This window comes from Plectropomus leopardus, chromosome 20 (assembly GCF_026936395.1).
Source record: "Plectropomus leopardus strain MGB_pleo_1.0 chromosome 20, ASM2693639v1, whole genome shotgun sequence".
Lineage (NCBI taxonomy): Eukaryota > Metazoa > Chordata > Actinopteri > Perciformes > Serranidae > Plectropomus > Plectropomus leopardus.
The window spans coordinates 27,286,928-27,312,020 of record NC_142195.1 but is presented as its reverse complement, the minus strand read 5'-3'; the positions used below and the strand labels follow the sequence as shown (position 1 = coordinate 27,312,020).

Sequence of the window (25,093 nt, the reverse complement as noted above, 5' to 3'; positions counted from 1 at the left end):
AATAACTTCAGAATGAGAACGGGCTGAATATACTCATATCGTTTGGTAATATATAGCATCCCACTCTCGAGTGCAGACAGAGTACTTAACCATTCTAAAAATCCTAAAAGTTTGCTTTCACTCCCTTGAAACTGCTTCTCTCATCCGTCAGCGTGATCTGATCAGCTGTGAGCAGATCGACAGATCAGTTATCCACACTGCAACTAAAACTCAAACTCCTGCTGATGGGAATTTAAAAAAAAAAAAATCATATGTAGAGCTCTGCCTGCATTGCGTTCACTGACCCAGTAAATTATACGAATTTAGAGATAGCACAAAGAATGATGAAAAACATGCATGCACACAAGATTTAATACACAAAAACCACACACACACAAAACTCTGCAGAAAAAATGTGCATTTTTATTTTTCTGTATGTTAAATTCAGCTTTTATTGATGTATAATTCATGCATGAGGGTGATTCACCACTTCTTAACTTAAATAAAGATACTCATCACTTGGCAGTGCAATATCATACAATATCAACTGAATTAACAACTTTTTTTAGTCCTTATCAGTCTGCGCAATCCATAATTAATTTGCCTGTTTTGTAGACAATGTGAAGATCCTCTCAACCCACCCCTAAAAAAGCTTACACCCCAAAAACCCATGATTTGGTAAAACATGGTAAATACTCACTAGAGCACCAAATGTGTATTAAACTGCTGCTGAAAATAGTCCCTGAGAAAAGGTTTGTTTTTAATGTTTTCTTCTGTTTGACTCGTGTTTGCTTAAAACCAGCTGTTTTTAAAGAAATGACTGAAGCTTTTTAAAACACTTTAGATTGTGTTTTTAAAGAATTTTTAAAAATCACTATTATTTTCACATCTTTGGCCGAAACCAGTGTCTTTGGGGTGCCACAGAGACAGTAATGATAGATAGACTAGATAATTTTGGTCTTTTCATGGACTTTTTTTGACAATAAGGAAAAAAATAAAATAATACCAGCTTTATCCTTTTAATAATTTTCATTTTCTCCAGTGCTCTTTCCTTGTTTCCTCCTTTATTTCTCCTCTTTTCTTTCTCTCTACATTGTACCATTCTACCTTGCTCACGCCTTATTCTCTTGTGCCTCACAGTTTCTCTCTAATATACCTTTACTACGCCGCCTCTTGCTTCTATAGTTTTTCTAACCTGTCCCCCTTCTCTCTCTCCGTCTTTCTCTCTCTGTCTCTCTCTCTCTCGCCATTTCAGCTCCTGCATTCTTATCTCTATGTTGCCGTCCTCAGTAATTATTATTATGTGCTGCAGAGATAATTCGAAAGCTGTGAGGAGAGAGAGGAGAAAAAAAGGGATGAAAGAAACAGTGGCTGTGGCTTCCTGGGCTGTGCTTCTCTTATCTGACCTTGGGCAGAGCCACTTATTGTTAGGCAAATCTCATGTGCAGAAAAATGGAGTGAACGGCTGTGAGAGCGAGTGAGGTGGTGGTGGCGGCGGCGGCGGTTGGGGGGAGGCTGTCGGGAGGGGATTGAGAGGGAAAGGGAGGGAGAGAGAAGTGAGGAGGAGATGGATGGAGGTGGAAGGAGAGACGTCAGAAAGCAGCGGGGAGAAGGAGTGTTTTATGGAGCGACTGGGGAAGAACCGAACGGGCAAAAAAAAAAAAAAAAGGAGGGATAGAGGTGTAAAAATGCACAGAGAGGTGAAAACAGGCAGGCGTATACACAGGCCGTGAGATATGAGGTGGAAGAGAGAGCGTGGCGCGTTTGAACGTGATGACGAAGAACATGAAAGAAAAGTGGAAAATGAGACAGAGATGAAACAGAAATGTGTGCGGGAAAGAGAGAGAAGGGGAGTTTAATATGGGTAAGGGGGGGTATCCAATTTTCATTGCCTAGTGAAGTAGACACTTTTGGCTTGTTCAAATAAATCCCTCCGCTGAAGAGGAGTCATATAAAATCAATTCCCTTTTTGTTTGGGAAGAGAGCATGCTCAAATTTGTCTATGCTGAATTGTACTTCTTGTGATTTGTGCCTTTCTGTTCTCTGTTGACGACATCCCATTGACTGTATCTCTCAGTAACCTCTCCTCAGCGAGAAAATATAATGTCGGCACGACGTGTGCAGCTGACATTTTCTATACATAAGAGCATTTTCAGTCTCTCATAAAGAGCGCTCCTTGAACCCTTGAATTCTTTGCATCTATAGTTGCTGCAGGTGATGTGGAAGTTAACGTGTGGCGCCGCCGAGCTGCACAGGGAGCACGTACGCTTGAAAAAAAGGGGTTTGGGGGGGCTATAAATTCCCATCAGTGGCGTCCAGGCCCACGAGGGGCTGATGTGTGGCCTTTTCCGCCGCCGCAGCTCAGCTTCCTTTAATTACAACCCATTCTGCAGGAACAACAGGCTGTCCTTCCACCAGATTTAAAACGACGTGCTCCTGGTAATTAATCGGCCCGCGTGTCCTTCACAAGGTGCAAAGTGTGTGCGCATGTGTGTGTGCATGTGTGTGAATGTGTCAGTTTTTATTCAAAATGTGAAGAATTCGGCGCTGTAAATAGGAGAATGCATTATTTGTTTGGACAGAGAGAATTCTTTACACCACATGATGCAGAGTTCAAAACATTTCACAACAGAAAGGTGAAAATTTTTCCCTCCAGCAATATAGGAAGTTGTCACATCTTTTACCAAAATAAAAGCAGCGATGCAACACTGTAAGAGTACTCCATAGGGTTGCAATGGTGTGAGATTTTCAGATCTCAGAAAGTATCTCAGTGTCACAGTATTACAGATTTATGATTAATATCAGTTACAAAGACCCTTAAAGGAATGGAAACAGAGGGGCTTTTTTTATTGTTATACAAATATATATTTGACAGCATAATCTTGGCGTTGCTACAGATCATCTCGGTTGGAGGAGAGTGGGCAGCAGATCTGGAGCAGCAGCAGCCCGAATCCAGCCAGCACAAACCCAGACGCCCCGCAGGATCAGCAAACTCTGCTGCTACACAGGTCAGACCCGATACTGTCGCTGCCACGCTGTGACACCCACCACATAATGAAGTGAAACCCCAATTTTTTTGTTTTTGCACAACACAACAATATTTTATTAGAGCCAGATTACCCTTTCCCCCCTGTTCCCAGTCTTTATGCTAAGCTAAGCTAAAGGATACTCATACTGTTTGCTTGGAGGCCACTTTTGCAAAACGACAGGGCCAGTCACAGCATGTTTCTAGGATTTTGGACGTTTCTCGAATTTGGGATGTTTCTCAGATTTGAGGGTGTTTCTAGGATTTTAGAATAATGCAAGGATTTTAGGACATTTCTGGGATTTTAGGACGTTTCTTGCATTTTGGGACATTCATTGGATTTGAGGACATTTCTAGGATTTTATGACGTTTTGCAGATTTTGGAATGTTTCTCAGATTTTAGGATGTTTCTATGATTTCAGGACATTCTTAGCATTTCAGACATTTTCGGACCGTTCTAGTATTTTCAGACGTTAGGATCTTAGTTAGGACCTCTGTCGGGGGTTTGGGGGATCCTCCACCAGCACTTTTCTCAAACAAGCTCTATTTTGTTGCCGTTTTATGCACTTTGGTACCTGATGTACACTAAAAGTACAAAAACAACTCCCAGTGTGAATCACTTTATTTTTATTGTGAGTTAGAAAATGGTTTGGGGGACCACTCCGAATCCTATCCGGGGCCAGATTTGGCCCGCGCGCCTTGTGTTGAGTATCACGGCTCACATTTCATGAGTCACATTGAACGAACAGCTATTAGAGTGCAATCTATCTTAGTATATTTCCCCTAAATGTCGCACTGTTCCTTTAAAACTGAATATATGGTAATAATAGTCACATGGTCGCAGCATGCAAACAGAAGTGATGCATCTCTACATAGAACAGCTGCGTTATATTTGCAGGCAGCCTGTGGAGAGAAAATGTCCTCTCCTGCAGAGGGAGGTAAACACAGTAAAATCATGTGATTGGTCATACTTGTGGAAAAGGGAGCGCTTGATGTGACGCACCAGTTAACCCTCAGTTGAGTCATTTGTGTCAAAATGTTAATGAACGTGTCATAATGCACAACACATATCATCATCGCCGCCATCATTTAAATCCCTCCAGTCATCATCAGTGATGCAGTCATCATCAGCACTGACCCCTACGACCTACCGCCCCGTGATCGAGGATCTGTCCCCTTCAGAGCCGCAGGGATCCCTGTGTCCTCTGCTCCCTGTCCCCCTCTCAAAACCACGTCTTCACCATCCCCTCCTGTCCCTGCCGGCTGCTCAATTCAGCTTCTTTAACGGAGGAACAAACAAACAAAACACCCCGGGGTAATGAGGCCACCTCTGGGAATGGACACGGTGAAAGGAGCCTTGCGTATTGATGTGGGATTGACCTTTTATTGAGAGACGGCAAAAGAAAAAGGGGAGATGTGGAGAGACGAGCTCTGATCTGATGGAGTGGATTGAGCTGTCTGCTGCTGGTGGAGTGAAAAAAGGTGACAAGACAAAACCCTGATCAGTGACTCAGGCAGTGAGATAACCACCTTTTTCTTTTTCATTGTGCTCAGACTGGTGGTCTGGATTTAACGTGGGCTTTCCCACACTATGAACAGGACAGTGTGTGTGTGTGTGTGTGTGTGTGTGTGTGTGTGTGTGTGTGTGTGTGTGTGTGTGTGTGTGTGTGAGAGAGAGAGAGATGGGGTGATGTGACCACAGTGACCCGTGGGTGCTTTTCTGTGGTGCCCTTCATCAGCGCACAAGATCACAGCAGGCTGATGGTCCATTCAGTCGCTCGCAGCAGGTTCACTGAAGCAATTTTCTCATATAGAGTTTGATAATTCATTTAAATATTAGAAAACATTGAAATTCATAACAGCGATATGTGATGATGCACACAATACAGAGTAGGCAGGTTTCCATTAACCCTCAAATTGTGCAAATTGAAATTGTGAATGTAAAATGCACCAAAAATAGTGCCACAGAGAGATGGTTTTTAACCGAGACGTCTTTGTGTTTCCTGCTGAATCCAAAAGCAGTTGTTTTGTACCAAGAAATCGTTGTGTTTCCTGCCAGGAGAGTGCCACGAATAGTGTTTGTTTTTTTTTTAACAACGACATCCCTGCGTTTGCTGCAAGAGGAAACGGAGACATTGCTGCTTCTCCTGTGGGGATGGTGCCACGAAAATTTTTTTTTTTTTTACGTAGAAATCGCTGCGTTTCCTGCTGGCAAAGTTTCACAAAAATGTGTTATTTTCTACAGAGACATCACTGCGTTTCCTGACAGGATAATATCAGATAAAGTTATTTTACAGTTATTTTTTTACAGAAATATTTGGTTTCCTGTTGACATTGTGCCGCAAAAAACTTGTGTTCCTTACGAAGAAAACAAAAGCAAAAAGCATTTTTTTTGTTGTTTTTTTTTAACCAAGGAACTGCTGCTTTTCCTGTCAGGATAGTGGAACAGAAGTGGTTTCTTTTTACGAAGAAATCATTGCATTCTTTCCTGGGATAGTTTCACAAAAATTGTTTTTTTTTTACTGGGACATTGCTGCGTTTCAAGACATGATAGTATCACAAAAAATAGTTGTTTTTTACTAAAATATTGCTTCGTTTCCTTAGATTGTGGCATGAAGAGCAGTTATTTTTTTACTGAGACATTGTTGGGTTTTCTGCAGGGATAGTGCACTGAAAAACCATCACTGCGTTTCCTGCCTGGAAAGTGCCACAGAAAGTTGTTGTTCCTTAAAGAGCGCGTGTGTGTGTGTGTGTGTGTGTGTGTGTGTGTGTGTGTGTGTGTGTGTGTGTGATGATGTGACCACAGTGACCCTTGGGTGCATTTCTGTCTCATCGGCTCACAAGATCTCAGCAGGCTGATGGTTCATTCAGTCGTTCGCAGCAGGTTCGCTGAAGTAATTACGTGGCTGACATTGAGTTTCATGCATTTAAATATAAGAATTCGTGGATATTCATAGCGGCTATTTATAATGATGCACACAGTTCACAGCCGTGCAAGACTGTAGTGAAACAGAGAAAAAAACAAACTTTTAATTCTTCTTCAGATTATTGAAAGAGTTGTTTCAAAGTTATTTTCCATCTTATTTCCAGCGGCCAATTCTCCTCAGGTATAAAGGTAATTCTTAACACTTGAACACACTAGTGTTCTTCTGATCCTCTCAATCATAATGAGAAGGACACATGTCCTTTACGAGGACCCCTGTTTGAAGACGAGCTGAAAGCATCTATATATAATCCACGGTAGTAATGAGCTGCTGTGCTCAGAACTATGAAACTCTCGCCTTTAATCAAACAGAATTGATCGAGTAATTGTTTATTTGGAAAGATAGTAGCTCTAAGTAGTGGTATTCTTTGTTGCAAAGCTAATTAACCTTTTCCTACGACGGCTGTTTATTTTTTTTATTTAATTCCTCATAAGTACTTCGGAGTCGACCCTCTTGGATTAGGAGAGTCGTGTCGTTCTTTTTTTGGTTCGGAGACTCTTAAATCAAGTACTGTTCTCCTGCTCTTGTTTTTTTTTTTTTTCTGTCTTTATACTGGAAAGGTGTTTGGCTGTACAAAATGTCAGCCTGTGGAAAGTCTAAGGTCAAACAATACTACACAAAGTGTTACATCTCTTCTACGTGACACTTACGAGTTCACAGAGCGTTTAACTTGCAAATTTATTTTAGGTTGAAAGAGAACAGAGGAAAAGTTACCTGCAGAAATCTGGAGGTGTCGTGGTGCAGCCCTGTCTTTGTCTGTACTTTAAAATGAGGAAAAAAGGGGTTATGGTCATAAAATAAAACTCCAATTTCAGGCATTTACGAGTTTAGGCTTTGTTTCACACTGCAGCCTCTCGATGTATTTCAGAGCAGCACAGTTTAGAGTTTCCAGAGTAAAATATCAGCATTGTACTTTTCTGCAAACCACAGATATGTTACATTTTCAAGTTTTGTACATTTTATATCAACGTTTTAATGTGATGTTGTATATGAGCTGACTTTGTCATCAGGCAACACGTTCTCACTCGGTCAAAAAGTGCCGCTCAGTGAGCGTCAGCCTTTGACTTTTTAGGTATCCTTTTGCGTCAGCTGTTTACGCTCCAGGATGCTGCTGTGATTATGTCAGCAAACGCAGGTGTGGTGGGATAAAGCAGCACGGTCCGTACGGTCTCACTTTTAGGCAAAAGAGGCACGTGGTAACATGTAGAAAAAAAACACATCCACAAGGGAAGCAAACTGCGGACTCCGGCACAAAGTCGATTGTTTGTGGGACCGATCCACCTCCCACCTGCCCGCCCTGTAAGCACACCCCCGCTCCTTATATTACGTGATCACCAGCAGCAGCTTTATTAGCTGACGCTTTTTAGGTCCTGTCCAACCGCGTTATCATCTGACACGTCCGTGCGGGTTACATTTGGACACAAGGTCACTTTTGGCGTCACATTTGTATGCCGAAAGCACTGACGGAGCGGCGCTTTTTGACAAGTTCAGAATGAGAATGGGTTGAGGTGGAGGTGATGGTGACATACGCAAGACACCTGCTTAGCTGCAGACCAAAGATGGTTTTTAGTGCATCTTTGATTTGTCTTTCAGCGACTTTTTAGACACCAGACAAGGTTGTTTTTGAGTGACCCTTCGCTGTGTTTTCTGCTGGGATAGAGCTACAAAAAGTACATTTCATACATACAATATTAACGTTTCTGAAGTGACATAGTGTATGAACGGACACTCTTATTGTGATTTACTGAGACATCGCTACCTTTCCTGCCGGGACAGTGCCACTAAAAGAGATGATTTTTCACAAAGACTTTGCTGAGTTTACTGCCAAGATAGTGCCACAAAAAGCAGCTTTTTTTTTTTGTTTTGTTTTTACCAAAACATCACTGTGTTTCCAGCCAGGATAGTGCCACCAAAAGTGTTTTTTTTTCACAAAGACTTTGCTTCATTTCCAGTGAGGAAAGTGCCACAAAGAGATTGTTTTTTTTTTTACTGAGTGATGACAGCATTTCTGTGCTTGGATTGTGCCACAAATGTTGGTTGTACTTAATTAAAGCATAGCTGTATTTCCAGTAGGGATAGTGAAATGCGGTAGTTTTGCCTGATGAAGGTCTAGTTATCCAAAGGGCAACATAAATTAATTTCTTTTGCAAGTGTGTGGGAGTTTGTCTGCAAATTGTGTCCTACTCATCCTTCTCCTATGAACTTCTGTGGAAATAGATGAGCAAAGTATTCTTTTGTTGTTAGTCAGGATAGTACAAAAAGTTCAACAACAACATGCACAACCACACAACCGAAGAATTGGTGCTCGATAAGAGATAATACGAAGAAGAAAAAAAACAAAGTCTGCACACTAGATTATGCTTCCATAAATATTTAATTCAATTACCACGGAGGTGATGTTTGGAGCCACATGCTCTTGCTGCCACGAAAAGTGTTTTGTTTTTTTGTTTTAGAGACATCACTGCATTTCCTGCTGGGATAGTGACACTAAACATGGTTGTTTTTCACAAAGACAACAGTGGATTTCTAGCCAGGGTGAGATCATGACAGGTGGTTGATTTTTCACCAAGACGTTGCTACGTTTCCAGTTGGCATAATGCCACCAAAAGTATTAATTTGAAAGACATTGCTGCATTTTCTCCTTTAAGCCAAAACATGATTGTTTCTCAACTATATAGTGGTTTTTGTGCCTACACCTAATCACAAATGAACCACAGTGCTGTTGAAACGTAAAGTTTAAAAGTAATTGACACACAATTATGTTTAAATGTGAGCAGAAATGTACAATGCCAACAATTATTCTGGTGATTGGAAGGGTTAGAGCTGCTACAGCCTGAAAAGAAGCCCTCAAATAATGAAACATCATCTGGCAATGCGCTGTGTTGGCACCGCAAACACGCACGCATTCAGCCTTTTTTGATACATTAACGGCATAAATCTACTGTTGACCTCGTGATCTGCACAATAACAGATCAAGAGATGTCATCAGGCTCACTTTCCAGAGTTGTAAAATCCTTTTTAGTGCTATAAAACAGCATACGGCAGTGGTTATAACAGGCACACAGATCGCAGGGTTTTCCCTTCTGTGCAATCCCGAGTGGCTGGCAGCAGCTTTTATTTTGAAAATACCAGTCAGATAACATCTGAGTCACTTAAGTCGAACAAGGAGTCATTTCTATTTATTCCATTTTCAAATGAGGCAATCCACATGAGGTTCCAACCAGCACGTTAAGAAATGAAATTCACCTAAAACAAGATTCCAGCAGCTTTTATTAACTTTGCAGCCAATGATGCCGATAATTGTCACAGCCATCATTTGCAGGAGGAAATGTCATTATGCATCTTTTGTGTTTTTGCTCATTATCTTTGCTCATCACTAATCCCAGACGTGTTGGTACGTGCACGGTGCATACTCCTGTTAGCTGCAGACTAAATGTGCAAATGTGGATTTATTAATTTGTAACATTTCTGGTAAAACAAGTTCAAAGAAATCCCAAAAAGCTGAATTCTTTACCCGTTTTTAAGCTGATGGCATTTCTCCTGAAGGCGACATGAACTGGACTCCAATCTTTTGTGCCAGTTTTTAACATTTCAATGCATACCACAGGTCTGTTGTGACCCAGGACTGTACGGCAAATGGGTTCGCCCATCAAAAAGAAAAAGCACTCGTGGGTGAGCTGTTGATACTCGAGAGCAGGGGAGCAGCGACAGAAGTGTTTTAGATTCTGCGCATGCTTATAACGTGGTTTTCCCCTCTCAGGCTGCAATGTTGTTCTCGACAGATATTCTGCGCACACGTATAGTTTTTGCGCTAAGATCTCATTTGCATGCATGTGAGCTGAGACATTCTGCTCACAATTATTGTTAGTGATATACCTTGGTAGATGGATGCATTCATAAAAACCTTGTGGCTTCTTGTCTAAGGTTTTTTGTTGAAAGACGATAGTTAAATGCACACCATGTAGGTGCAAGGCTAACAAAAAACAGCATACATGTGGAAAAAGGTAACGCCTGCGCACTTATTCCATGGCAAAATGTTTAAAAAGATGAAACCACACTTACATTTATACTCAGAGTCGACTGATATTTGTTTTTCAGGGCCAACACCAATACTGATTATTAGTAGTTAATGTGACCGATAACCGATATTTGGAACCAATATGCATTTACAAAAAAAAAAAGAAAATATTTCTGTTAATATTTATAATTTGGAATACAACAAACTGCAACACAAAACTTTGCTTAAATGCCTTTAGCAAATGTTTAATAAAAACAAAGAAAATAAAAAAAAAAATAAAAATGAAAATAGCTCGGTTTTACAAACTAAAAGTTCCTCCCATGCTCACACTTTCTTTGCACTTTTTAATTCATTAATTTTATCAGTGGTCCTTAAAATAATATGTTGTTACAGATGATCAACAAAATGCAAAATATCAGCTTCAATACTTGGCTGATCTGTTGACCCCTAATTTATACATAATGCACACTAATGGGCTGACGAGCTCTGTGGTTGCAGGTGTGTTCACAAGCATATCTCATTTAATTAAAACATAATATCGAGATTTCTTTATATCAAAAATTCATCTTTATATACTTTATATTAAAATCTATCATCAGTCTACATCAACTTCATTCAAAGTTGTATTAAATTAAGATGAAGAGAGAGCTAAAGTAATCTATAACATACAAAAAAGATCAAGCATGATTGAAATATTGTCTTTAAGTAAACTTGTAATGGCGTAAGTGTGTAGGCATTTCCTTTTTCCTTTTTTTGTTTTGTTTAGTGTGAGATTTGTTTGGCTTTTGTGTGGTTTTATTTACATGTCCTATAGCTTAACCCTTTGAAACCTGAACAAACTGGCTTGATTTCTTGCAAAAATACAGAAAGATTTAAGTAAAATATTGCAAGAAAATTACCTAAAAGTGAGCAAAAAAAAGGGGGAAAAGGGGTTTAAAAATAATGATAAATAAAAAAAATATCTAATTTATAATAATAATACAAATATAGATTATATAGTGATGATGATTATGATGACTGTTGTTATTATCCTTATTATTATTAGCAGTAGTCGTAGTGTTGTTGTTGTTGTTATTGTTGTAATTATCATTTCTATTATTATTATTATTATTATTATTATTATTATTATTATTATTAATAGCAATTATAGTTTTCTGGACATTTTTCCCATTTTTTTTATTATTCTAAACTATAATTTTTAATCTTTTTTTAAAAAATAATCTCTCCCTCTTAATTTCCTGCACTTTGTGGGTCACCTCTTGCCAAGTTGCCCATTGCCATGTTTTCAAAAGCAGTTGAACAGCTATCAGAGCTTTAAACGCATACGAAAACTGACGTCGTTCCAAGTTTCGAGGGGTTAAATATTTGATTAAAACGCCCTCATGCATTCAAGGGTTAAAAACTAGCTTCTAATAAAAAAGAAACCGCCGCTGATATTTATCTGTGTGAATGAAAGGGTGTTATTGTGGGTTTTATTTTACGCTGGTAAACAAGCTTGCGTTAAACCTTGGAGTCGGCTGCGCCGCTGGCGTCGGCGTCGTGTGCGGAGCGTGTTTGTGGCGGTGAAGGCCGGGGCCACAGTGAGGGGCAGCTGCCAACGCTGGAACCTGTGTGACAGTTGTAAATGACTGGCCCGATCGGCTCCTTGTAGTAATTATCTAAATGGGCTCATTCAAAATCTCTTCATTGTGGAATCAGTTAATTAATTAGCTGTTTCACTGACAGGATAATGGTGAGAGCATGCTAAATAGATTAGTCTGGAACTTGATTTATTGTTGCAAGGCACCCCCACCCAACTCTGTTTATCACCACCTCTCACCCCCTCTCTCTCGCTCTCTGTGTTTTCTCTCTTGTCTTTGTAGCATCTATAACAGCCACCCATCTACTCAGTGAAAATCCCAAACACCAGATACAAAGCTGCCAAGCCGATAAGGCAAAGAAATTTGGATGTTGAGTCGAGAAGAAAAGTGATATCTGGCAGAGCAGGTGTTCAGTTTAGACTCTGTAAAGAAAGCTCAGGTAAGACGGAGGAGCTGTGTGTGTGTGTGTGTGTGTGTGTGTGTGTGTGTGTGTCTGTGTATTAACAGCTGAATAACTGCGCGTGAGTGACGGCGGCGTCGTGTTGAATTTGCAGATCACTATCGCGTGTATTTATCTTTCAAATGGGAGGAACAATGTGTTACTAATGTGTAACTTCTACCTATCTGATTCATCTTATCGGGTTTGTTTTCTCTGCAGAAGGTAAAAGGAGTCTGATTATATTTGTATGCTGAGGAATAGGAAATATTAAGTTAGCTGTTACTAATCTGCAGGTTTATCTCCTTGTGGACATTTAAATCTACTGTTTCATGTAGGAAAAAAAGCAGATTTTATTACTTAAACTCGGCACAGAGAGTTTGTTTCTGAAAAATCGCCAGGGCTGGATTAAAATGCAAGGGGGTCCCAAAAATGAACTTCCTGACACCCACATAGACACATTTTTGTCTTTTTTTTGAGGTGTCCTCTGTAAAAAAATGGCAAAATGTAGCATAATTTTGGAGTGTTATGTAGCCCCGTCACAAGTTAGACATGATTGGTACCACTGGATTCCTTCGTTTTTTTTAGACTTGGTTGACCAATACTGGTTTTTCAAAACTGATACAGTTATTAGTAGTTTAAGAGACCAATATCATTAATTTTGAACCGATATGCATTTACCATAAAAATGGAAATATTTCAGTCAATATTTAGAATTTGGAATATAACAAAATATAACAAACTATACACAAAACTTTGTTTAAATGTCATTAGCAAATGAAAATTTTAATAAAAAATTAATGAATAAAAATAGTTTCCTGAGGTTTTGCATAGTAAATGTTCCTCACATGCTGACTTTCTTTGAACTTTTTAATGAATTAATTTTATAGGCGATCATTAAAATAAAACGCTGATACAGATATTCGCCAAATGTCAAATATCGGCTCTGATAATCGGCGAGGCTGATAATCTGTCGAACCATTTTTTCTATTTCATATCATACCAGAATCATCACTCTCACTTCAAGATTTAGCTTGCTACAGACTCTTAACCCTTTGAAACCTGTGCAAATTGGTTTGATTTCTTTCAAAAACATGGGGAGAAGGCAGTTACCCAGAAAATAGTTTTAAAAAATGCCTGAAAATTAGCACAGATACACGCTTAAGTAACAAATGTGACTGGGACCACGACCAGAAAATTCACATTATATCCAAAATTCACATCATAGAAACAACTGACGATCTATGTAACAACTTGGCCACTATTAAGTCTTTTTTTTTCAATCATAAAATCATTCAGTACGTTTCCATGGTGTTAGAAAAAGTCAAATTATTGTGTTAGTCCGACTAAAACTGGACTTTTAAGATACATGTAAACATGTTAGTCAAAATGAAGTCAGACTCAATCAGATTTTTTCGAAAACGCACCGAGATAACGTGATTAGACGAGCTATTCTGTCGCCACACCGACCTCCCTCGATGGTTGAGGTTAGGGACTGTTTGTTACTTATGAGGGGGGAACGGGTGCTGCAAAACAGGTCAGCCATTTTTTAAAAAAAATGTAAGCACCGAGGAAGGACTTGTGTTTTTAATTTTGGCTTAAATAATGGACATACAACTTGAAATGGTAGTGTTATATTTACATTTATTTAAATAAAAAAGTCACAGCCCAGCCACCTCCCTCCTCTGATAAATAAAGTACAGTCCCACAACATCGGCACAGAAGCTAAGCGCTAACCTGCTGTGGACGAGACTGCAGCAAAACAAACTTTAGCCATCGAAAAAATCAATATCAGTTACGGTGTTCCCTATATTTGAATATTTTCTTCTGATTTTGATTCGGTCTGTATCATAGACCGTATGAATAACATAGATTTATAGCAACTAGCTGAAAGAGGGCAGATCTCCACCTGCTGTGGTGCAGCGGACATACTTCCATCAATAAATCGATTCTCCCGTGGTGCTCGAGATGTAACTGTAGCTCGACTGACTGTGCATGTAAACGCGCTGATTAAAACTCTTAAAATATGTTGCTCGTAAAAAGTGTTTCCTTGACGGCAGGACGCCGCCTCATTTTGAGCCAGGAAAACCTCTGATTGGCGTCCCCATCACTCAGAAAGTGTGTCGGCATTATTCATGGACACTATTTCATCAGTTGAAAGTAGCTGAGCGCGATCAGCCCCTTTAATGCAGTTTTATTTCCCTTTAGCAAGGCACTCAACCTCCAGCGGCTCAGTGGCCCACAGAGAGGTAATCAGCAGCGTCACTGAAACTGTGTTGCTAGGAAACAGTTTGGGCCAGAGTGTGTTTCCTTCATTTGTTGATATTAGCAAATACTGCATCAGGAAATTTGGACACATTTAAAATGAACTGAAACACTGAATCCTCCTCCTCCTCCTCCTCCTCCTCCTCCTCCTCCTCCTCCTCCGTGCTCCAGCAGTCTAAAAATAGTTTGTCACATCATCATCACACTACGTTAAGCACAATACATTAAACATATTCCTTATATACATTCTCAAATATTCCCTGCAGAGCCCGAGCTTCAAGTGGATCAAGCACAATGACCACTTAATGATGATAAAAAATAATTTGCAACTTCGAGTGCTCAGCCCTCCCTGTTTTATCCTTTACACTACTCACACGGATAGTTTGCGACAGCTGACGGCGCGTTAGCCTTCACAATCGAATTGAACTGCACTAAAATGAATTTAATTGAAATTAACTTGACGCGCTCGATAATCTGATGCAGCATCGCAAATAATGACAGAAGAATGCGATGGAGTGTGTCTACATTTCAGCGCGTATAAATCATACACAACCGCAGAATAATGCATGAGCTGAGTTTGTATCTCAAACACTCAAAGCTCTAAATCTGGATCTCTGTTTACTGGCCTATTTATAATGTAATCTAAAATCAGACACTTGTGTTGTGAATGACACATTGGGTCAACTCTTGGTCAGCTCTTGTGAAAAAAATAAAATAAATAATCTAAATTAGTCCCACTAATGTTTTCATGTGTCAGGGGTGATGAGCAGAGAGAAATAAAAAACACCCACACATCAGAGCACAAAGTCACATGAAAATTCAGCAAACGCAGTTTAATACAGTTTGATTTTATGAACATATACGGTGTTACTCAAAAAAATACACAACTTTAAAGGGATAATCCCAAAATCCTCTTTGACATCAAGTCAAATTAAACAGATTTACTGAAGTTTCTAACACTTCAGGTAATTTCACTTCAAAAAAATAAGTAAATATTTAAATTTTATTTATTTTTTATTTTTATATTTATTTTTTTTTGTAAATTTAACAATTGGACATAAAGCAAAAATATATTAGGGATAGTTTCACCAAAAATGAACATTTAGTCATTATCTTCGAAAGTCAGGTGAAGTTTTATTGTCCGTAAAACACTGCCGGCGTTTCACAGAGAAAAGTCAATGCACTCATCTCCCAAACAACTGACAAACAGTGATCAGGATTTAAATGTTAGAAACATACATAATAAAACCACCAAGTGTCCTGAAGCCCCGATGTGCCAAGTTGTTTTGAAAAACGGCACTGACGTCACATGAACGTATGCTTGTGTGTTCAAGGACCATCAGAAATATGAAAATTCAAGCATAATTTCTGTTCTTAAAGTTTCTGGCTGTGATTAATGGTGTCATTTTGGAGATTTTTAATTTGGTGGGCGTGGGGTTTGGAATACATGTTTTCATTAAAAATCAAATCATCAAAAAATTTAAAAGAAAATAAATATCCAAAATTTAAAAAAGAAAATCACCAAAAAAGTTTTTTAAAAAAATAATAAAAAAATAAAAACTCAAAAAATGCAACAAAACAAAAAAATAGAAGTAAAGGAAAGGAAAAAAAATCTCCAAAAGTTTTCAAAAATTATCCAAAGTTTTAAAGAAAAAGAAATCACCAACATTTTTTAAAGAAAAAAAATCACCAAATCACCCAGGTCCGCAGGTTTGGAAGGCATTTTGGTGAAAGATTTTTGGTGATTTATTTTCTTCCCTACAGAGCTCAGGGCTAGGGTCCCAGTGTCCTCAAATCTTAGCAACCCCAGTTTTTAACTTATTGCACTTTACTCCTGCAGTATTTTTATTTCATTGAGCTTTAAGCCCACCTGTTATTTACATTTTGTCAAACAAAGTTGAATATGTGGTCTTTTCTCTTATGTGCAAACTAACGACTAAAGAGAAATCTAAAACCTGTGGCTTGAACAGTTGGGGCCCACTGATTCATTATGTATGTAATATCTTTTATAATTGAAAAACTCCAGTAAAATTATCGTTGAATTAAAAACAAAGTCACAAAAAATCAGATGAAAACGGAGGGAAAAGACAGACGTGGGTTGTCGTCGTCGTCGTGGGGTGTTTAGGGGGCGGGAGGAGGATGGGATTATTGAGACACAGAAAAAAAAGGTGTTATTGAGAGCACTGGAATCACTTGATTAATCAAGAAAGAGAGGCAGAGCTCTCTCCTGCCGATGTCCAATCAAAGCCGGAGCAGCTCTGGGCGCTGCACGGCGGGCCAAATCCTCTTGTTGCTCCACCAGGAGCATGAAAGCCAGGAGGGGAGTCTCCTTTTGTCCGCACAAAGGCAACCCTAACGTGCTTTCACCGCGACAAGGAATGGGAGGGCTGTTTTGGGGGGCCACTGAAAAACAGCCAACAAGAGGTGCGAATAAGATGCCCATTCATCTCCCGAGCTTTACACTAATTCCCCCGACCGTCTCCTTTTCTTTGCTTCGTCTGCTCCGCCACAAAACAACAAACAGCGAGAGGGAGTGAAAACACTAGGATCTAGGGGGCTTAGAGCAGACGTGTAATCCCTGCCACTTCTGACCCTCCATCGGTGTGTAAGTCCCTGACCTCCCCATTGAGGGGCCGGGATGTGTGACTAAAGGACGGGTGACCCTCCCGCGCACACATTTGCACCCGTACACACACCCCGTTGCCCCCGACGCAGCCCCTCACTCACACACCCCACACTCCAAGCCTTTTAAAGAGCTGAGCTCAGGAATTCAGGCTTTGGAACACCTCCGCGGCGCTGAAAGGAGCGAGTCTGTGAGGAGTCTATAAGTAGGGCCAGGCCTGATCGTGTTTCTTTTCTCCCACCATTTAATTCGTCTTTAGAGGCCATCTCGTTAACACGATCTTCCCTCGCTTTTTTTCCTACCTCCGTCCCCCCGCGCAGAAAGACCCCCGCCCCTCTCCATCGTGCCCAACTTCAAAGGTCCCTGCCAGCCGAGGAAAGAAAGTCACCTCTTTCTTTCCATTCAGCCTCCCCTCGTCTCTTCTCGCTCCTCTTTTCTCGCCCTGGCTTTCTTTCTCTCCCCTCTCTCCTCGCTTCTTCCCTAAAGCGGCCGCCGAGAAATCATCTCACTTTCTGCCGCTGCTTTGCATTTGAAAAAAGGAGTAATTAGCCAGAGGCTGCAAGGAGGAGGAGGGGGAGGAGGAGGGAGGGAGGGGAGACGGAGCTGAGCGAAGGAGGCGTTGAAGGGGAGAAGAAGATGGCCCCTCCTTGCTCTCTGTGTTCCCCCGCTCCTTGTCCGCCGTCGAACCCAGAGGCCAGTCTGTTCAACCTACACATCCTCTGCATGTGGCACCGGTGGGCGAGTGTGTGATGGATGAAAGAGTGTGTTGCACCTGGTGTGAGCTCCACGCAGGGGTGTGTGTCACCGAGGAGGGAGGGCTGCGTACACCAGTACCGACACCAGTACCTTCAACCTTTGAAACCAGAGCAGATTGGTCTGATTTCTCTCACAAACATGGGGAAGAAGCAACAAGCACCTTAACAAAACATGGCCCAAAAATATAGCAAAAAATGAGTCAAAAAGTTAAAAGAAAATTACCTGAAAATTACAAAAATAATAAATAAGTAAAATCAAAATTAATAAAATAAAATAATAAAAATTAAACAAAACAAGGAAATTACCTTAAAAGGTGCTGAAAATCCCCAAAAATACTTTGTGAAGGCGTCTCAAGACAGCAACCCTTCACCCCTTTGAAACCAGAGCAAGTTGGTTTGATTTCTTTCCAAAAATGAGGAAAAGGCAACAAGCAACTTAACAAAACATGGCCCAAAAATTAGCAAGAAATTAGTAAAAAAAAAAAAAAGAAAAGAAAAGAAAATTACCTAAAAATAATGAAAAAATTTTTTAATTAAATTAAATTTAAAAAAAATATGCCGCTGGATGTCGTCAGCTAAAAATGTGGCCAGACCACATCTTGCAGTTGCACCTGCTGCAAATGCATGATGTGGACGGGCAACGTCACTTAAGAGGGGTGGGGGGGCACTTCTTGCTAAGCTGTTCATTATGTTTTTTTCCTTGTTTTTTTAAAGATATCAAACAAATATTCTCCAGTTTTAGATGTTTAAATGTTTGTGAAAAGCGTCTTAATGCAGCAAGCAACAAGAAAACAAATGTTGCTCCAGGTGTTAAAGGGTTAAAAGTGTTGAGTACCGATACCCAGTCCTCCTGGGGGGGCCCTGAAAATGAAGAGCCCCTGTTTTTTGGGTTTTTTTGCATCTGCCCTGGCTGCAGCTGAGCTTAATGTTCACATCAACATATTTATAGGAGAAATGTTTCTTTTTCTTTTCACAAATAAAGAAAAAGCGGCGCAGACACATTTGTGGTTCCATGCCGGGATTATAAGACACTATTCTGTCCGAACAATGTCAAAACCAAAAATCCTATCACGGTTATCTCACTTCGGCGTATTTCATTTCAGGACCCGGTGCAGTCCCCGTGGTGTTGCTTCAATTCATTCACTGTGTGACAGTCTATTTCAATAATCTACATGCGTATAGCCATAAGGCAGAGATAGGCTCAGCCCGAGCATATCTAAAGGTGCAGTGTAATCCTGTAATATGCAGAGTAGTGAGGAAAATTCATTCTCCCCTCACGCCCATCGGGGCCTTAAGCCCCCTGATGCAGCTGATAGGGATCCGGTGTTATCTCCACAACACAGAACAATTTAACACACTCACCCTGCCGCTCTCCCACACACACACACACACACGCACACACACGCATACGCACGCATGTAAAACCAGAAATCAGCCCCCTGACCACCTTCAGCATGTGCACACACACATTTGCACACAGCTGCTTCACGTCAAAAGGAACATTCAAATGCACATACATTGACTCTGTCGTTTCTTTCTCTGCGTCACTGTGGAGCTGCAGCACACACACACACACACACACACACACACACACACACACACACACACACACACGAGTTGCCCGCTCCTCCTCACGTCCCCTCTTACCTCAGATTCACCTGCATGTAAAGCACAATCAAGGAAAGGAAGGACAATCAAACAGCAGCGTGATTCCTGTCGGTGTATTAACACATTCTCGTGATGATTTATTTCAAGTGTGTTTCATTTTCTGCGTTGTTTTGAAAATTTTAACACCCCCAGAAAAGTGGAAATTTCGATAAATAATCAAATGTTGAATCGTGAAATGAGAGGAAACGAGAGGAGTGAGAATGAAGAGCCAGGAGGAAATAAGAGGAGACGAGATTAGACAAAAGGAAATGAGAGACGAGCTGTGAGAGGAGAGGAAAAAGGAAAGGAAATGAGAGAAGGAGGAAGATAGGAGGAGGAGAGGATAGGAAGCATGAGAGGAGGAAACAAGAGGAGTGGAAATGAGAGGAGGAGAGAGGAGAAGAGCCAGGGGAAATAAGAGAGATTAGGCAACAGGGAATGAGATTTGGATATATACTGCAAGAGGAGACAAAACAAGGAAAGGAAAGGAAATGAGACGAGAGGAAACAGGAGAGAAGGAAAGAGGAAATGAGAATAGAGGAGAGGAGTTTAGACAAGAGGAAAGGAAACGGTAAGAGAGGAGAACAGGAGATGAGACTGAGAAATGAAAGAAAAAGAAATGAGAGAAAAGGCAGGAGGAGAGGAAACGAGACAAAAGAAGAGGAAACAAGAGGAAAAAGCATAAGAGGAAAGGAAAGGAGTAAAGAGGAAAGAAGAAGAGTGGAAGAAAAGGTAGATGAGAGAAGAGGAAACAAGGAAAAGAAATGAAACTGGAGGAGAAGAAAGAAGGGAGAGAGGATTCAAAGTGATATAAGAGAAGAGAAAAAAGGAGTCAAAGAGGAGAGGAAATGAGAAGAGATGAGAGGAAAGGGCTAGAGAGGACATGAGAGGAGAGGAAGCAAGAGGACAAGATAGGAGAGATGAAACAGGAGACAAGGAAACAAGGAGAAACAAAAGTAGAGGAGAGGAGACAAAAGGAGGAGAGAGGAAATGAAAGTATGTAATATGTGTAATTTATATAATCCCACCCCATCTCCCATTTTCACAAATCAACAAAATTTATTAACACATACGTTAACTTCCTATATGAATTTATACATGTGAATATGAAAGTTATCTACATATATAAAGAAACTGATCCATAACACCCGGTGCCCGAAAAAGCCCTTCGTCATCCATATACTTAGTAAAAGTGTATAAAGTTCAAACATTTTCTGCTGTTCCCCGTTCAAACTATTTCAAAGTTTCACTCCACAGATTAAAATACAAAAAGTTTTCATTGTGGTTCGAGCTGTACGTGTTTTTTAAACGTTCCCCTGAAATGATACTTCTGTATGTTGCCCGGTAGAAGATTATTTCTTGCTTTATACTTTACTCGGGCAGTTTGCAGCTCCACAAGATACATTTTAAAATTTGCAACCTAAAAAACACGTTCTGTAAATCCTACGCTGCATAGGAGAGGGAACAAGGAGAGAAGAGGAAGTCAGGAGAGAGGAAAGGAAAGGAGGAGGTGGGGAGCGCAGTGGAGGCCACAGAGAGCAGGAGGGCTTATCCAGAGGAGGAGATCAGGGACCTGCGTGTTGGTTCAGTCTGGCTCTGGCTGTTTGTTCTGTCTGCTTTGGTTGCTGTTGTTTACTGGAGCTTACATCTCTGTTTTTATCTGCTGAAAGTCGTCTGCTGCTCTGAGTCATTCCTCTCCTCGTCTGTCTGGAGCGTCCTCCAGGACGCCACACTGCGCGGCCCCTCCAGCTCGCCATCGCAATCTAGCTTTATGTTTATTCCAGCAGCTTTAAATTTCAGCGACTATTCTCCTCGCTCGTGTGCCTAAATCAATATTCCTTCTGCGGTTTGTTTTCTGGAAGCAGCCAGGACTTGGCTCGGGAGCGAGGACGAGTGTTGATCCTTGGTATGGCACATATGGGCCGCGGTGTTAATTCTTAGCACTGTATATATCCTGCGCTGTTGATTGTGTCCAGTGTTGACTCTGGAGGAGCGCCGCTTGTTGATTCGGTTGTGTACATCTGCTGTCAGGGCCCCCAGTGGTGGCCCGCTAAACGGGAAGAGCCCGCCTGGCAGAGCGCGGGTTGTTTGTCTGCTTCCAAACATATTGATCTCCTGCAGAAGGGAAAACATTAGCGATAGCGTCTGCACAGGCTGGGCTGGAGGTGGGTAAATAGCTTTGTCAGGTCTGGCGAGCTTCTCTGCCTTGTAGGAAATGAATAGCAGGTGTATTTGCTGAGCGTTTGCAGGAGGGAATCTCCTGCCAGGCTGACAAGGCAGGCAGAGCGATGGGATGTCACAGCAGACCCCCGCTCCCTCTCTGCTCATTAATGTGTGTCCCTGCAAGTACATCCGCAAATGACAAGTGCAGCTCAGTTTTTAGCATTTTTCTTCTTCTGGCCAAAAATATGAAATTATTTGTTTGGATACAGCCAAATTCTAATGGGTACACCATTCCTCCAAAATACTGTGAAATACTGCAGATTTTAATGCATTTTGGAGCCAAGAACAACAATAGTTCAACATCAACATCAGCATTTGTTTGATGGATACATTATTATTTTTATTGATAATTTTTGGGGCGTTTTGCCTTTTAAATCATAAGACAGCACAAGTCTGAAAGGGGGAGAGAGAGAGGGTGGCACGTAGCAAAGGGCCGAGGCTGGAATCGAACCCACGGCCACTGCAGCAAGGACACAGCCTCTACACAGGGGGCGCCCGCTCTATCCACTGAGCCACCAGGCGCCCTGATAGATACATTTTAAGTTAAAATAAATTAAAAATTCAAACATTTTTAATAGCATTTGGCTTCTTCTGGTTGGATACAGACAAATTCTAACAGAGTACACCGTTCTTCCAAAATATTTTGAAATACTGTAGATTTTTATGCATTTTGGAGCCAAGAACATCAACACTTTGTTTGTTATATACATTTCAAGTTACAATGATTTAAAAAATGTAATTTTTAGCACGTCTCTGGTCAAAAATATGAGAATATTGGTTTGGACACAGCCAAGTTGTTCCAAAATATTTTAAAATACTGTCACTTTTAATGCATTTTGGAGCCAAAAACATCAATAGTCTGTTTGATAGATACATTTTAAGTGAAAATAAATTTAAAAATTCAAACATTTTTTCAAGCGTTTTGCTTCTTCTGGCCAAAAATATGAACTTATTGGTTTGGATGCAGCCAAATTCTAACAGGAGTAAACCATTCTTCCAAAATATTGTGAAATACTGCAGATTTTAATGTATTTTGGAGCCAAGAACATCAACAGTTTGTTTGCTGGATACATTTTAAGTTAAAACCAATTAAAAATAAAATACAATTTTAAGCATTTTTCGTCTTCTGGTTAAAAACATGAACTTATTGGTTTGGATGCAGCCAAACTCTAACAGGAGTAAACCATTCTTCCAAAATATTGTAAAACACTGTAGGATTTTTATGCATTTTGGAGTCAAGAACATCAACAGTTTGTTTCCAAGTTTACTGTAATTTAACATGGAAATATGTTAATTTCTCTTATTAAACTAATAGATTCAGCTCTATTTTCTTGGGTTTTTTTTTCCAATTTGCTTATAAAACATATTTAATTTGTAGGCTTGACTGCTCATAATGAACGACAGAAAATCCCAGAACTTCACTTATTGTCTTTACGCATTACTTCCATTTAGCAACAAACGACACACACGCACACACACGCACACACACACACACTCACACACACACACACACACACACACACACACACACACACACACAGAGGAGGCAGACAGAGGCAGAGAAGGAGTCCAGGATATGAATATTTAACAGTAGCCTCTTGCAGTGCAGAGCCTGCCAGTCATTGTCAAATAGGACTTAATCTTTTCAATTTCTGGGTGCAAATATTCACACTGGCCGCTGTTTGTTGCCCAGATTAATGAGGCTCTCTGCCCATAATCCTCTGCTGCTAATTCAAGTGGCCGCCCGGTGCAGTTAGCCAGGGGAGGACGGGATGCTGAGAGCACATACATAGCTGAGATTACCCCCTCCTCCTCCTCCTCCTCCTCCTCCTCCATCTCCATCCCTTTTTTCTGCCCAGCGTTCCCACTTTGTCGAGCTGCTGAGTCCAGTCCAAATCACCCTCTTCGTCTGCACACAGCTGACGATCCAGGATGCACACTCTCTCTCTCTCTCTATATATATATATATATATATATATATGCAGTGAGAAAGGCCAAAAGCATCTGATTTGATTGGGATCATAAAATAATTTCTATCGTGTTTGTGTACATCTTGTAGCAGGACTTATGTAATCAGCATTTTGTCCGTGGAAACAACATTAATCCCGCTGGCTCGTGGCCCAGCGAGCCTTAAAGGAGAGCATCGCAAACATGTTTCTAAATAATTTAAATATCTGCACTAATGGAAAAGTAACTGAATTCTTTCGTTGAAAAGCCACAGCATTGGACATTTTTGACATTCAGTTGCAGGGAACAACCTCTGAATGGCTGATAAATATGTTTTTTTGTTTGTGACAGATTTGTTTTTTGTTGAGTCTGAAAGTTTGAAAATAAACTTAACTTTGATAAGGTATTTATCATTTCCGGAAAAGTGGGGTGGTTTTTGGAGAATCACTTTTTACGCTTTGTTTGTCCAGTCCTGAAATGATGTTTTTAGTAAAGAAGGTCTTCATCAACATGCCGACAGTAAAATTAAATTGTAGAATTAATATAAACACAAGTTATATTGACATGAACTTCACTTTCTGTAACTCTCTGGTTGAGTTTACTTTAGCTTTAATACTTATCATGCATGAGTCAACAATGCAAAGTATTTATTTTTGCTTCTTGATAATAAAAAATTTACCATTTAATTCATAGTGTTAGTAGTCAGTAACACTGTTAATGAATGAGATGAATCAGGTGTCAGACATAATTAATGATAGACAGAGTTTGGTGATGTAAAAGCTGAAATGTTGTTTGATTAAAAACTAAAATTTGCTCAAATTTCTTCATTTAAACTAACGTTCCAGCCTTAACGATAATGATTTGGACATAAGGCGTTTCTTGCATTTGCGTTATATTCTTACAGCTCGTGTTATACTCTTTCATCCGTAGATTCTGTAGATGATCCTTTTTATTTATTTGTGAATCTCTGCTTTCCTTATTTTTTTGACTTCTGTTATTTTTCCTTTCATTTTCTTTAAAGTTTCTCCTCTTTTTCCCACACTTTTCATTAATATTTCATTTTTCTTCTATTTTCCTTAATATTTCTCTTATTTTTCTTCTTTTTTCCCCTGTAATATTTTTCTTATTTTCCCCCAATATCTCTATTTTTTCCTATTTTTTTCCAAATACTTCTCTTATTTTTCCACTATTTTTACCTAATATTTCTCTGATTTTTCCTCTACTTTTTTGTAATATTTCTCTTATTGTCTCCAATATTTCTCTCATTTTTCTTCAAATTTTTCTAGTATTTCTTTTATTTTCTCCAATAATTCTCCTTTAATTTTCTCTAATATTTCTCTTGTTTTTGTCTGTCCCTCTGGCTGCATTCCCAACTACAGCTCATAGACTGTATGAACGGTTGACGTAGCTATCGTGACGCCACGCTAAACAGTTTTTTGTACCATGTTGAGCATTTTAACATGGAGGTCTATGAGGATTTACTCTGTTTTGGAGCCGGCCCCAAGTGTCCATCTAGAGGAACTGCAGTTTTTGGCATTTTTGTGTTGGCTTCATTTTTTAGCCGCCTTGTACAGATCTGCTCGTCTGACCGCAGACCAGCATTTTTAAAAA

The 25,093-nt window shown here is 40.1% G+C and overlaps 1 protein-coding gene across 3 annotated transcripts in view; it reads left to right on the top strand.

Annotated features, from left to right (window-relative positions):
• lhx5 (LIM homeobox 5) overlaps nucleotides 1–25,093 on the top strand; it is a 90,683-nt gene that overhangs the window by 29,428 nt on the left and 36,162 nt on the right. For 2 of the 3 annotated variants that reach the window (XM_042509091.2, XM_088070898.1), the window contains exon 2: nucleotides 2,877–2,987. The gene's annotated coding sequence lies outside the window, so the exon portion shown is untranslated. Of the gene's footprint in view, nucleotides 1–2,876; nucleotides 2,988–11,535; nucleotides 12,026–25,093 lie in introns of those variants that run through there. The other variant, XM_088070899.1, reaches the window with a different exon arrangement.